A 14,093-nucleotide genomic window follows, 5' to 3' on the forward strand; every position below is an offset into this window, starting at 1 on the left:
CGTACGTAATTATCGTGGAATAGCCATTATCTCTTGCATTCCAAAGCTTTTCGAGGCAATTGTAAATGAAAAATTATTTCTTCAAACCAAAAATAGAATTACTGACATGCAACACGGCTTCTTTAAAGGACGTTCGACCTCGACAAATTTACTTGAATTTATAGACTATTCATTAAATGCAATGGATAATGGAAACCACGTAGAAGCTCTCTATACAGACTTTAGCAAGGCATTTGACCGAATTGACATACCAATGCTTCTTTTCAAATTGAAAAAAATTGGAATTGAGCCAGGACTCCTGAAATGGCTTGAATCATATTTAACTAACCGCCAACAAATAATTAAATTCAACGGAAAGAAATCGACCCCAATTCAAGTCACCTCAGGAGTCCCGCAAGGCTCTCATCTGGGACCTCTTCTTTTTATTCTGTACGTAAACGACATTTCCTTCATTCTCAAAAAAATAAAATTGCTAATCTATGCCGACGACATGAAGCTCTTTTTGGAAATAAAAAATGATGAAGACATCAATATATTCCAGAGTGAAATACACATATTCTACACATGGTGTAAAAAAAGCCTATTAGAACTGAATGTAAAAAAATGCAACTTAATATCATTTAGCAGAAAAAGAACACCATCAAACATTTCAATTGCATTAGGAAATCAGAATGTAGAAAAATGTGAAAGAGTCAGGGATTTAGGGATTATCTTAGACTCCAAACTAACTTTCATAGACCATTACAATACAATTATTCACAGGGCAAATAACATGCTAGGCTTTATCAAGCGCTTTTGCTATAACTTTCAGGACCCATACACAATTAAAACACTATATATTGCCTATGTGAGGTCAATACTGGAATATTGCAGCATTGTATGGTCTCCATTTTCAATCACGCACGAAGAAAGATTAGAATCAGTACAAAAGCAATTTCTATTATATGCCCTTCGTAAATTAGGTTGGACATCATTTCCTCTTCCATCATATGAAGCACGCTGCATGCTTATAAACATACAAACATTAAAAGAGCGTCGTGAATATGCAATGGTTTCGTTTGTAAACGATATCGTTTCGCAGCGCATTAACTCAGCAGAACTTTTATCAAAATTAAATTTTTATGTACCTACTCGACAACTCAGAAATCGAAATTTATTTGCCGTAACCCATCATCGCACAAATTATGCAAAATTTGGGCCATTAAATCGCATGATGGCGTCTTACAATCAATACTGCGAAACCATTGACTTTTCAATGTCTCGGCATAAACTAAAACAATATTTTAACTCCATACGGAATCATAACTCGTAGGAAGTAAAAATATAATAGCTGACAATATATTTTTTAATATTCTTAAGAAAAACAAATTTGTATATGTATTTGTACTAGTCTACATCGGTTGATGAAATAAATAAATAAATATGCGGTGGGTGGTACCATCAACTCACCGCTGTTTCTCGGCTGCCCTTCAACCAATTACGCTGATTTTGTGTATGAGATTAGTGTTAACCATAAGCTATTTATATAAAAAATCAGCTCAGTTGGATGAACGACAACCGATAAATAGTGGCGGGTGAACGGTACCACCCACCGCCTAAATGGATGGGTTATATACATTAGATAAACCGCATTAATCGGGAGAGCACTGCAGATTAAATCTTTCTACTCACAAAGTTTCACGTGTTCGTTAAAAAATCATCACCCAAGCTTATCTTTTCCCAACAGCATCAAAGCATGCATTATTCATTATAGCAAAAGCTTGATCATACCGGAAAGCTCATAGAGCTTTTCATCTTAGTTGGTAACGAAAAGACCATTAACACCAATACAAACATATCTGCTACCAACGAAAAACATGATCAGGGGTACAACAGCAAAGCCCACGTCCGTCGATCGTCGATCGCGACTGGTTTCGTTTGTTGTTATGTGTGGAGGTTGGCAGTATAGCTAGGTAGGTAGGTGGGTTTGCTTTAATACTCTGAGCAACTCTCTTCTCGCTGTCATCGCGCATTCCACTAACTGCTCAGTTTGCTTGAGGTGGCCGCGAATGACGGACGCGTGTGGAAACCGTAAAGACCGCGAGCGCGCGAGTTTTAGTGAGAGTTGACATCAACGCAAAGGGAAGAAAGGCAGCTTGTGGTGGTGTCGTGTCGACAAGGTTGGAATTTGGGTGAAGCCTAAAAAATCGAGAATTCGGGGATTATTTCTTATGAATCTCATGAAACTTAGAATGCTTTAAACAGAAATGCAAGAAAAATTTGCCGTTCTTAGTGACAGTGATGTGAATCACCAGGAAAACTAATCAAAAGCTACATGTTTTGTTTCTGAGTATAAAGGGTGGTGAAGTGTGGGCAATTCCGTAGTGTCATAGTGGAGGAAAATTGTGACTTCTGAAGGCATAAATTTGCTGCTCAAGTTCAACTACTTGTTTTTATATTTGTCAATTTACTGCCTTGCGGAGGTGTTGTGTTCGGTGTGTTGCTTGAGGAAACAAGTTTGGAGGCGAAGAATTTCCAATTTGGGAAGCGGATGATATTACACACATATGAACCACGGCGAAGGCGTCACAGTTGAGTGATCGGGTTTGAATTTAATTGTAACATTGCATTTATTGGTCATCGCTCGTTTTCAAGGAACCGGAACACATAGCTTGAGCGAGCAGCTTATCGACGGTTGTGTTAAAGAATACTTGGTTCAAGATATCCTGAAGCATGAGTTCATCAATCATATATTCTACACATGTGTCTTCCTGACTTCCTAAATAAATAGCGATTTAATCTTTTAAATGAAATTTATGAGTAATAAATACGTGTTCTATGTATACATAATATTTTTGATTTTCTTATTCACAGTTTCACATTTTGGTTGCAAGCACAAAATATAGTTTCTATAGTACCGTACATCGTGATTTTCTCCCCTCCGAAAAAAAAAATCAGTAACTTTTCAGGATGTGCTTCTAAATTTCTGAAATCATGGCTGATGGTAGACCAAATATTCAAGTTTTATCAGTATAGTCTTAGGCCAAAACCATTCAATTGTGCAAAGTTCGGTCCATTTTTAGTAGAACGCCTTTTGTGAGTACCCATTTAAAACTACTATTTCTTAAAATAAAGCATTTTCTCACCACGTAGCGCTAGTATGCATCTGAGTCACATGTATGTTCTATACCTACATAGCCTGACCACAAAAGAAGTTGCTATTTTTGACAAATTTATCATGTAACAAGTATAATTCATATGATGGAAAGATTAGTTCAAAGTTCACACTCTTCTGGCAATCTGGAAAGTTACTGTAATAGGCTAATTACAATGATCCTTATTTTTATGCTTATTCTGGTACTAGATTGCAGTTTCAGACCGATATTACCGGTGTGTTTTCTGTGATATTAATCTGGAATTTATTTCAATCTGGGATCATGAAACACAAATTATAATTCCTTTTTTATACTACACTGAGGAAAAATCAAACAAATATTTTCGTATTTCCACACATGGATATTTTTAACCAAATATTTTCAATATTTCGAACCCATTCATTCTATGTCTGACCATCACATACTTGTCATGGTACTCATGAATTTTATGCCTTTTTGTTGTGAGTCTTTTTACATTTATGTTCATGCTACAAAGTATGCGTACTTTAACCTGAATGTGGGGTCTTGGAAATTTGTATGTGGACAGATAGCCCAGTATCTTGAAAATCACATTTAATCAGAGTATCGAGTTTTGTTTTAAATATTCTATTTGTAATTTTGGAATGTTTATTTGCTTAAGGCTTTTATCAAGAAGAAAAAAAATATCTAAATATTATTTTTGATTTTATTATTTCTCCCATTTCAGTGTTTTGATTTATTTTAAGAAGCTGGAGTTATGATAATATTTTTAAGTTGGAGATCATCGTTCTAGTTTTGAGATCTTGAAAATTTATCCCTGAATAGGATCTTGAAAAGTTTTCGTGATCCGAAACCTTTGAGATTGAAATAAAGAAAACAAAACTTCAACTTTGTTGAATATTTCCCATAATTTGATTATTCTTCATGAATCCTAGAAAGAAAATGAAAAATATTCGAAGTTACATACATTAAAATGTAACAATAATAATCACTCAAAATAACTTATCTGCATGAAACTGCTTTTTCTATCATAAAATGGTTTATGAAACTTTTAGTTAGCTAGAGTATTTATTTGGCAGTAACATTAATAATTAATGAAATTTGATAAAATTCAACATCTATGAAAGTGTTACAAAATATTTCTAACCATCCAAGGGAGAAAAAAAAATCTATTACGAACGGACAAATGATGGGACTACACTGTCGATCAGACTAACTCAGAGAGAGAGAGAGAGAGAGATAGCCACTTTTTTTTCAATTGTAAGAGAAACTTCTAAAGACGTAGCTTACTCAGACAACTGAGTAAAAGTGATTCTCTCTCTCTCTCTGAGTTAGTCTGATCGACCGTGCAGCATTCGTCATCGATATGTAAAGCATCTTATAAAGCCTGACTAAAAGTAACTCTGGACGCAGGTTTCAATGCACTATCGCTTCCCTAACTATAAGAACCAGCAACTTTTGAAAACATTTTGTTTGTTATACTTTGATGTGAATCTGGTGATAATTTAATCAAAATTGATAAAACTGTTTCAAAGTTATAGACTATGGAACTTTAAATAAGAAAATTAATTATACAGAAACATCAGGAGAATCAGTCGTGGTCTGTTTTCAAGATAGCCAACATGTTTATCTTATTTTGTTATGGCATTTGTAAGCTGAATAAAAACCCTTCAATAACCCTTTTATAGAAGTAACTATGGTAGATTATGCACGAATACGGATTTCCAGATAAACCGATACGATTGGTCCAGGTGACGAAGGATCGAGTAATGTGCATTGTCCAAGTTTCGGGAACACTCTCGAGTCCCTTTGAACCTCGAAGAGGGTTAAGTGACAGCAAAGTGATGAGATTTCATGTCTGCTGTGTGATCAGAACCCGAGCAGAGGAACGAATATCAAGATAACTTAAATTGGTTGGGTTAGCCAAATTGCAAATGAAATATCAAAACAATACAACAGAGGTATTTTTTTGATATCCAAATATCATTTTTTGTAATTTACAAAGTATTTTGCATCTGCTTCACATTGGCGATACTATCAAACAATGAAACCACTGGAAGTGGCTCTCGTTCTGATGGAGAATAATACCATTGCATGTAATTTGCAAAATACTTTGTAAATAACAAAAATTGATATTTGGATACCAAAAAAATACCTGTGTGGTATTGTTTCGGTATTGAAATATCATAGGGTAAATTATGGCTTCGGCACCCATTGACTGTTTTCGGCAACCGAAATTGAAACGTTTATTTCACTGTATTTTCCTATCAAAACTCTTCGCTGAATGTATTAAGCCGATTCCTTAACTTTTCAGCTTCAATCTGATTACATTTTTACGACTGTGAATTCCTGTTATACCATATTTTTCTTTAAATGAAATATACATACTACAAAATACGGCTGATTTCGAGTTGCCGATAATAGAACAGCTGGTTAACACGCAGTTCAAATGGAAAGGGTGCCGAAGAAAAAGAGACTGCCGATAATAGTCACTCTCACCTGAGAAGTTTGGAGCGTTGTAAAAACATGTTCAACCCGTTTTGATCAATTCTGTCGATTGGAATTGGTAGAACAGCAAACAGCAGATAAATGTCAACAAACAAACCTGTCATGTATGTGTGTGACGCTGAGAAATCGCTAATAGAAGTTCGGACGCTGCTTAGATTGACGAGAATACGTAAATTCCCCTAATTTGGTATTGGAATGATATTGTGGGAACATTTTTTTTTTGTATTATTTTTTGGTATTTTACCTCTTATGTCAGGCTCATCCATACCTATTTAAGGCAGATATTCGTTCCTGCTCGGGTAGCATTGTTTGCCAATTCTTTGTATTTTTTTGCATATCTCGAAGGCTTCTCCTTAAATATATAACATGAGTCCACAAAGACAAAATAACACCTAAAAGAGTTTTTGAATTGGTATGAGAAGACCTTCAAAATAACAAACTATTGTATTCTGACATCTAAAAAAGCGTCTGTTATCCGTCTATTATTGAAATAACTAAATTATTTATTAGTTCGTATAGCAGGACATTTTTGAGGTATTATTTTTGGTATTTGACCTCTTATGTCAACCTCACTAATACCATATTTAGGTTGCCAGTTATGCTTCTTTCATAACTGAATTTGGTATTTATAAGTTATTTTTTCCTGATCGGGCACACACTTTTTAATTGAGATTTCTTATCCCATTCAATTTTTGAATTTGTGGTTTGTGTAGCAAACATAATTATACTCGACGTTTTCGAAAGTCGAGAACATTAACAAACCCGAGAGTATACTTTGAGCCAATCGTGAACCGAACTTACTAGGTTAAACACTATCGGTGGGATTTTTGAAATATTGAGAATTATATAATAACTGAGAATTGAAGATCAAAAAAATCTGGCAAAATTTAAGTATTTGCAATGTTTGAAAAGATTCAAATTCAGCTGCCCTAAAACAATATATATGCCAGTCGAATGAACGTGTCTGTGAGCGTTGTTCCATTTGTTGCATACCTTTTCTCGTCGGTTGAGTTGATTTGCTAGTGCTGGCCGTCAGTCAGTACTGTGTGTATCCATTCATAGACAGATTTGATGATCATCAGTGTTGCATTGGTAGCGCATGGGACACACCCAACGAAGATGTGAGTAGTCGGTAGGTATGTGATAAAATAAAACCATGGGTGGCAGGTGTTTTGATAAAAAGTTTTCACCGAGATGGAAAAAATGTCTTCACATATCTTCACCGCTTCTTTTCTAGGTGGAGCCCCCACTAATCACCAGGGAGGCTTTTCAATATGATTTTTTTTAATTGATGTTATTATTCATAATCATTAAATCATAAAAAAGAGGGTATACAGGGAGAATTTAATCCTTAATTGTAACTTAATAAATGTTCGGAATTAGGAAGTTAAAGAATCTTGAAACATTTATTAATTTTTAAATAATCCAAGTACCTACTAGAATTTACATGTTTTTATGTGCTATGATATTTTAAATGTCATAGAAATTTTCGAAGTCTGTAAACGCTACCGGGATAAATAATAATGTGCCACAAGCAAGAATTTTGTAAGGATATTTAATTGAATTGAGATCCAAGACAAATTTTTGAGATTCCGGACTAAAAAGGATCTTCAAGACTGTTAGATTTAAAAATTGTATAGGGCTTTAGTTTTGAGACCAACTGCAAGCGAAATCTAGGAATGCTTCCAAGGTAATTCTGAACAGGGTTACTTCCACTCACTTGCTATAAAAAATGTGAAGAGAATTCCTATTTCGCCATTAGGGTGGCTCTTTCCATGTTAGGGTAGCCCGAAAAATAAAAAAAATTAATCAAAACTTTTGAACCAATGATCGTGTTTTTTGATCAAAAGGTCAAATGAAAAATCATTAAATCTAGTATTGAAAAATATTGATTATAATCGATTTTCATTATATTCATGGTATCAAAAATTAAGCGATGTATGTTTATTCGTTTCTGAGCTACAATTCCAACAAAATATTAAGTTTTCAGTTTTTGCTGATAAATTGCCATGACCCTCCAGTATTCAAATCTTAGTATTTTTGACAAATTGTAGCACAGAAATAAATATAATTGCGAAAAATAAAAGTCTTGACTCAATTTTAAATATCTTCAAAATGAAGACATGTCTTCAAATCTAACATCCCCAAACAAAGAATAAGTTTGATCAGAGAAGTGACATTATGCGTAGAAACATACCTAATGTATGGCAACCATCAATGACACCAATACTGCTCCAGCGCTGTTATTGGTTGATGCGCGCTCCAGCCGAAGCCCTCAAAAGCCTCACATATTTGCGTCCCAGAGACAAGCTGCTGCTGCTGCTGCTGCTGCTGCTGCTGCTGCTGCTGCTGCTGCTGCTGCATTTACACACGATGAGTGCATGAAACGGAAAACTGAACCCATAAAGGCGAAATGACGAGCTTGTATGGTGCGATGGACACGAAGTGATGCGCATTTTTTGTTTTGTTTTGATAAATATATTACATCACAACTGGAAGGACGGTCTACACGCATTCACCATGGAGACACACTGAACATCAATCTCTAATCGTCACCTAGGAGAACGATCAGAACAATAAAGTCGACCAAGCGCTGTGATCGCGATTGTGATCTAGCAAAGGCCGGTCATATGGCTACGAGTTGCTATAGAGTAGAGTTGGTAATATGATTCCAATTGAAACTGAAAGTGAAACTGTTTTGTTTTGACTTGGATTTGTTCGCCGGGTATATGAACTGAGAACTGATATATGATTCCATACCATCATTATTAACCACTGCTGCTCTGTAGCTAGGTATTCAAAAGAGGAGGGACGCGATCGTGTGTGCTTGCCTTCTTATGCGTTTTTGCGCAGCGAACCATAACGTAACAATATGTGTAATGAGTAGTGGAATAATCGGAGAGTAGCGTCGTCGTCCGTCGCTGATCAAGCATCTGACCACTAGCCACAGCCAGAGAAATGTATGTGTTGCTACCGAAGAATAAGAACTATTAGTAAACACAGTTAAACACTAATTCCTCGTTGTCTTGTACTTGTATCCGATTTGTAGAACAGGTTGATTCTAGCATACATCAATTATCGTCATTCTGTGATGATTAATAGCTATCTGAACGTGTTTGGTATCAAGCACTGAATAGTGGGTACCTTACGATTGACGCATGGTAGATATCCTATTAAATATCGTTCTAGGATGTTTAGCCTTCTTGCACGCTATTAAATCATTCACTTTAGCTACAGTTTCCTGTTTATATAAAAAATGCTAAGGAATTCTGCTTCGTGACATTGGTTAAATTAACTGAAACACAACTGACCTCAGGATGCCACTTGATATCAGAAAATTTTACGTAAGGCAGTACAACTTGGAACTGTGCAAAACACGCAATTTTTGATAGGCTACATTAGCAAAAAATTAAATTTACATGTGGCACATTGATGAATTTTCTGGCCTTAGTAGAAGCAATAAAACAATGCATTAAATTTTACATGCATGTGTCATAAGTCAAAAGTTCAATTGGAATTGATTTAATTTTCAACAAACAACGAAATAAATTTACATGAACGTGTAAATTTTAGCTTTAATTAATTGCAGTATAGAAACTAATATATTTAAAAACCTGTTCTAGATTGTTATTTGCCATATTGAAAAACATCATGATAATGCAGATTTCAAAATATTGCACAACAAGGTTATGGGAGAGAAGTATTAAAACGTTTATATTTTACAGATTAAGTCCTTTAAATTAATTTGATTGTTACTATGAGGAATAAAATGTTGAAATCTACAATCCATTTTTTTCTAATGCCGAATATTCAATAGACGTCGAAGACGTCGAGAACGTTTAATTTTTCCTCCTTAGAATCATCGGAAAAATTAATAAAAGCTTTATTTGAGAAATAGAAGCATTTTCAAAAATCAATCCCATACTTAACCGTACAACATTTTGAAATCTGAATCATCACGACGTTTTTCAAGTTGGCCGCCAGAGGCCAAATATTTAAAGCCTATCTTGGCAACGGCTTTACCGGTTTTAGTAGCAGTTTGTGTGTTTATGGCTCCTGTAAAACCTTATCCAAAATTTATCGCGATCGGATATCTGGTTCAGCAGAAAGGCAGAAGAAAGCTTAAACTATCCATCTAAGGTGAGATCTGACCCTTCTTACTAAATTTAATTTCGAGCAACTTACCATGAGATATCCGGAACATCTCCAAGTGTTGGCCAATGTGGTACTTGGTTCTTAATGTGACAAGCAATGAGCTTGTTTTAGAGTTCTCAGGTAACTTTATATGTCAAGGGATGGGTTCTGGATCTAGTTTGAAACTGGCCATTCCCTCAGGGGTGGATGTGACCAATCCACTCTGAGACACTCGATGTGTTCCATTTCGACTAGAATCTCGTTTTTAAATTCTGATGTAATTTTATTGTTATGTGAAATTTGGCCCTAGTGAGAAAATGAACACTTCCTTGAGGGTACCCGGAACATGGCCAGATGGTCCTGAGCACTTGATTAGCCTGTCATTGATCTTGTTTTGAATGTTGATGTAATTTGATGTGTCGCATAATGGATTTTGGTCCTAGTCAGGATCTGGAAATTTCCTCTAAGGCATCCTGAAGTGGCCAATGTGGTCCTGTGCAGTCGCTTTGCCTTGGAGTTTTGATATATTAACGTCCCTTTAAACTGATCACCTACAATAAGGGAAGGAAGTTAATTCGGGACGGCCAAGCCGAACCCGTAGCTAAACCGGATAGTTTCTCCAAGTAGCCTGATTATAAGCGTTTTGTTGTTTTTAGTATCGTTTTCCATCAACACTGAATCGCTATATTGCAAATCATAGCTAATTTTTTGTACTAAGACTTGTCGGATGTTATCTACATACGGCCGAGAATTTTGTTGTTTTAAAGTGTACTGAGAGAAGAGCTTTGGAAGAAGTCTCCTGGCTTCATATCCAAAATTTCAAAGTTGTGCTTCGCGATCTGGAGAACTTTGAAGAAATCAGGAAAGGTGATAGGCGCTGTCTGTTTCATCTGATTTTCTACGACTGCATGGAAACTATCTGCAGCCATAAGGGTCTCCCAGATTTAAAAAAGAAATGAGAACAAGTTTCCGCATCTTACTTAGTTCTGAGTTTATCAAAAGAATAAGGTGAAGAAACAAGTTCAAAATTTTGATCGGGGAGCACAATTATCAAGCCACAGAACAATTTCTTTCAAATCACCAAAAAGATCAATTGAAGCAGCTTAAAATGTCACTGGATGACCTTCCGCTGGTTGATTCGTCCCAAGCGCAGGCAACAACTGAAAGAGATGTCGAATAGTTGCCAACCGGAGCATAGGTTTCGTTGTACGCAACGAGTCTTTGTATAAATACTATCGATTTGAGACCTTCCACTCGAGAAAACTGAACAACCTCTAACTTGTGTTCAGTTGGAAATGTATGATTGATGTGCCTAAACTACAACATATCTTCTGCAAATCTACAGCAAGTACAACTCTTCCTGGAATAATAGTTACGATATGCAGTACGAGATAAACTTGTGTAGCGCAAGTGACCTGCATGACGGTCGCAATTCGAACACATGTTTTCTTGGTCGAATATCCTGTCTGTTTTTCGAGTAGGGTCGTTGTAATACAGGTTTCGCACTGCTCGTGTCTTGGTTTAAAAAGTGAGATATTCATTTGTTTCAGACCAGACAGTATAGAACATGGGTGGCATCAACACTACGGGTTTTTTGAACTCTTCATTTTCTTTTCTGACAAATCCGATGGCAGATATAAGAATTCGGTGCATGCTCACGTCGATACTGCGAAATTGTTTGATTGAATGTGGAAATGTGAGCTTTAATTACATCGCTCTTTGATGTATCCCTCTGCCACGCTTGATAGGTTTTGGGTGGTCACCAACAACGCACCGGTATACAATGTTCCTGTTATTTTAATTGGATCGGTGAAAAATTTAACGCTTTACACTCAAATCAAGAGTAAAGCTTACCCGCAATGACCTGAATTTCCCATACTATTTAGATACAATTTTCGGCAGATGTTTTCCATATTACCGTAGGAGGCTCGTACATGGTATTCATATGTATGTTGTTTACGAAGACCATCACCGATGTGCCTATTATGGATTCGTTTAGTAATTTACACTTGTTGCACATGTTCGCGGATAAAACTGGTTTGTTCTTTCGAATCAAAATTTCAGAATATACAGATTGCTTCAATTCTGTCATCTTTCAAAATACGTTTACTGTAGTCTTTAAAACACCCACTGACATCGTGAGTAACAAGATGTAGCAGACGATGTTTTTCGATAACATAACGATAACGATAACGTCCTTTGCGTGATAGGAATCATCACAATTTATGCAATTAGCTGGTATGTAGCAATTTTTCGATCCGTGACCCCATCCCTGACACTTACGGCACTGGGTGAGATTTTGGAAATTTTCTGTAGTCCTTTTGAAGCGTTCCCACTGGATTCGGACATTGAGTATAAGGCTAGCTTTTTCTAAGGCCATAAGGTTATTTAGTTCACTTGTACTAAAGTGAACTAAATAAAAATCTGAAGTGAACTAAATAAAAATCATTAGAAATTCCGCGAACTGTCAGGACGGGATTTCATTTTCATGTTGATTAATTGCACTGGCTCAACTCCAAGTAAATTTATCAATTCATCTTTGATTCACCACTGAGCACAGGCGTTCATTGTTGGTGTCGTAAGTGAAAAATTTGTTTTGCTTCTGAGTAAGATACTAGAGAAAAAGTTTGAATCCGTTCAAGGCCTCAGCCAATACACGGTATTCACTCCGACGGCCAATTTGAAGTGAAAGATTGATTCACGAAGTTCAAAAGTTTCATGCGAAGTGGTTGCCACAATACCTCCTCGACATTAAGCCGGGAAAGTTTATTTGATTGCCAGGATGATGGATCATTCTCATCATTCGTGAGCATATCAAATTGATTGCTCAAATGAATTTCATCAGAAGGGGGATCAAGAGATTGTCCTTTTATTTGGCAATTGGTGCCATGGCGTTAGAATAATGTTTCACCAAATCCATTTCCAAGCAGATTACTGTAAGAATCCGATGGATCGAAGAGGAATTTTCCAAAGCTATTTTTTTTTCATTGATTTGTTTTCCGTCGATCTTGTTTTCCGTACTGTGTACCAATGCTACCAACGCCAGTGAGGCAGATCCCACACAAACAAATTTGTTATTCAAAAATATTGAACACGCGATTTTGAAATTAATTGTCAGATTCATAATGGCTGAATTTTAGCACAAGTGTGAATGACATAACAACAATTATGCATAAGTTTAGGTCTAATCGATTCATAAGCATGGAAATTCTCCCTGCTATTTCTTATTATCCCATCTCCCATTGCTAATGACATTTTCCAACTCATTAAAGATGTGAATTATTTATCTTCAAAAAGAATAAAGCAATGTCAAGTGGTCTTTCCCTCGCGTGTGCAGTCCTCCGAGTGCCGTAAGATTATTGTAATTCCCCCAACAAAAAAAGCATAGCTGCACACTATGAGCACTAATGTACAACTGTACCTACATATTAGAGCCATAGAAGATTCAGAACCAAAAGCTGACTCTTGATTGACACAAGTACTTCGGCAGAAAAACTTTACGGAGTGGTCGATCGAGTTGCGTTGGGAATTTCTAATGGAGATTCCAAATGACAGGGCCATATCACTGAATTTTAATCTCAAACATGTTGAAAAGATATATTAGATGCTTGGTTGTTACTTTAAGATTAACTACCTGAGCACAATTCCATGAATTTTTGAATAAGAAGCAAACTGAGCGCGCAACGGATTTATGATAGGATTACTAAAAAAATAATTTTGATGAGATTTTATTGTATCTTATAAAGCACATCGAATTCAACCTAAATACCAGGTTCGTTTGCGATGATTCGTTGAAGTCATTCAATTCGAGTTTGTGGAATGATGATTGATTTAACTGCTACAGTGTAATGGTGGTAAAGGTCAGGAGTAGAAACATGTATTTTGGGACTTGTTTCATTAAGCTTTGTTAAAACTACAGAGTTATAACATGTTTTAAGTGTGTTGTAACAATTAAGAACAAGAAGAACGTCATCAAAACAGCCTTGTAACATGTTATAACTCTGTAGTTCGAACATAGCATTGGGTACTCCTAATTTTCTGAATGATGTACAGATAAAGATTCAGAAGAGAAATTTTTCTCTTTTTTGTAGCACTACTTTTCCGCAAAGAATGCGTTATTTGTCGTTTTCCTTCTACCGATCACGATTATTCACCGCAAACCGAATTAAAATACGTTAGTTTTACATCCAACAACCTGGACAGCTAAATTGTTACGTTTAACATTTTACTCCCTACTTATTTGCATCATCCCTTTCGAATTTAAGCAAAAGATAGAGAAAGAAAATCGTTGGTCAGTTCATCAAATTCCCCACTGGCTTATTCCTCGACTCCGAACAG

At 36.0% G+C, this 14,093-nt stretch overlaps 1 protein-coding gene across 1 annotated transcript in view; it reads left to right on the forward strand.

The window, feature by feature from the left end:
* Positions 1–2,009: 2,009 nt before the first annotated feature.
* The window catches only part of LOC135703627 (uncharacterized), a 67,899-nt gene continuing 55,815 nt past the window's right edge, over positions 2,010–14,093 (forward strand). Inside the window, exon 1 of the mRNA XM_065224905.1 lies at positions 2,010–2,159. The gene's annotated coding sequence lies outside the window, so the exon portion shown is untranslated. The remainder of the gene's footprint in view (positions 2,160–14,093) is intronic.

Source organism: Ochlerotatus camptorhynchus, unplaced genomic scaffold (genome assembly GCF_037179485.1).
Source record: "Ochlerotatus camptorhynchus isolate MF236.1 unplaced genomic scaffold, CSIRO-AGI_Acam_v1.1 ptg000216l, whole genome shotgun sequence".
Lineage (NCBI taxonomy): Eukaryota > Metazoa > Arthropoda > Insecta > Diptera > Culicidae > Ochlerotatus > Ochlerotatus camptorhynchus.